The sequence below is a fragment of the Amphimedon queenslandica genome, unplaced genomic scaffold (genome assembly GCF_000090795.2).
Source record: "Amphimedon queenslandica unplaced genomic scaffold, v1.1 AMPQUscaffold_13238, whole genome shotgun sequence".
Lineage (NCBI taxonomy): Eukaryota > Metazoa > Porifera > Demospongiae > Haplosclerida > Niphatidae > Amphimedon > Amphimedon queenslandica.
Window position 1 is genome coordinate 94,242 of NW_003546526.1, and position 2,227 is coordinate 96,468.

A 2,227-nucleotide genomic window follows, 5' to 3' on the forward strand; every position below is an offset into this window, starting at 1 on the left:
TTATGTTAATTTCTTGCCACTTAATAGTATCATTTTTTCTTTCTCTGTTAGCAAGAGCTTATCAATTTGTACCCAATGTTTTGGCGTTTTTGGTTCATCTTCAACAAATGAGATTGAAGAGGTATATGTATGTCACTAAACAATATGTAGTTCAAACATTGCTTGTCAATGTATAATTCCTTACTCAGTGACAATGCATTTGATACAAATCCTACATGTAACAGTGAATCTTCCTCTTTCTCCTCCTCAATAATGCATCCACTTGTAAGTGTACAAATATAAGTATTAGTTGGAATGTACTCATGCTATATTGTTATCAATTGTCAGTGCCCTGTTCCTTCAGCTAAACTGTATCAGCTACACAAATCTCCATACTTGCCACTGACAGTAGCATAGTTTCCTGTGGTGACTTCGAGTTTTTTTGTCATTGTATGCAAACTGTAAAACTCTACGAAATTTTACATGTAAGCTATCATTTCTAAAGGCACATACATCTCAAATTATGAGGTAGTCACTTACAATTGGACTTTAATCATTTAAAGTTGCTGCAGAATCAGATTTGTTACTTTTATAATAACAGCTGCCATTTGGCTGCTTTCTTAGAACTAGAAAAATCTTATGTGATGAAACTCTTTCATTATTATTGTATAACCATACATCCGTTTTCTTTTGATTGCAAACAGATTTTCATCCAGCTTTGACCTAAGAAAGTGATAAAGGCATGGCATGTATCGTCATTTTGTGTCTTCATGAGAAATTTTGGTTTCAGAGTAGATTTGACTTGACCTACGACTGAATTGTCCACCATGTTAATATCATGCAATTTGGAAATGTCATCCAAAAGCTCTTTACTGCTCTCTACCTTAGTTTTACTTTCATCTATATCATCGTCATCAGCATCATTGTTGTAGTCCTCTAATCTATATTTACTCAAATATTTGCCTATTGGTGGTGTATCATATGCTTTGTTCTTTATTAATTTGTGTGCCATTCCCAGGTTAGATACCATCTGTATTGCTCTTGTCTCAGCGTTATATAAAATGTCAAAAATACCTTCATCTCTCAACTTCAAAAAAATTCGTTTGGTGTACCTTGGCCTACTTTCCGCTCATGAGTATTTTGTTTTGGGACAAATATCTCATGCATTTCTTTCTCTGTCTTAGACTCTAGGTCTTCTTCAATGGCTAGTTCATGCAGCCACAGCAACATACTGAGAAAGTTGAAGTTAATCATAGTAAAAAAGTACCAGACATGCTTCGTAAAGATCTGAATAACTCTTTGCAGCTCTGAGACCCAATCATCCACGGAACAAAATATTCTGGCGAGTTTGGAAATTTGTCTTGCATGACACGTACATAGGTGAGGAGAGAGTGTGCATTTATTTCAATGCATATGTAGCAATTGCAGGTTATGAAGTTATTCTTTAAAGTGAAACTATTATGCAAGCATAGCGAAACACATCTCTATTCTTTTTGCTGGAGAATAGCTCTTATCCATAAAACAGTACAAAGCTGCCTTGATGAATTCCAAGTAGGACTTAGTTCCCAATGCATCAGGCATGTCTCCTAATAGTGATGATGCTTGAATGATGTAGTGTACCGCCACAAGATTTTGGTAATCTTTGTGGTCTAAGTCACGTTGATGCATTCCATGTATGACTTTACTGTGTATTTTTGTTAGAATTGTGAAATGAGCACTAGCTGCCACATATGGTCCCATTGGTAAAATTATTGAGCGTTTCAACAAGCAAATCTTTAACTTAACTGCAATTCGGACCATATCTTAAACACCGAAGGAACCATTGAAATTTTGAGTAAGGAGCCAATTATTTAAAACTGGTGTGAGTATTTTTATCCTATGTTAACGGTTGCTCTAGTAGTTTTAGGAATGTTGTAGTCATAGCTTTTAGCAAGTGCAAATCACCGTCAGCTGCAAAAATAAGGATTCTCACTTGTCTTTTGGTAAGTTAATCAAGTATATATTTCCATTTCCTTAAAACATTGTCATTTGTAAATATGTTATCAGTGCCGATGCAAGTAAGGCAGAATGATGGAATACCTTCTTTCAATGGTTGAATGGTATAGACATAAGCTATTGTTTGATTCGAAAAATAGTTTTCTATGTTTTCAAATGACAACATGTGAAAAGCATCTGCATTCCATTGCCCATGAACAGTAGATGGAAGAACGAAGCTGACACATTAATTTTCTTGTGGGCCCTATTCTAT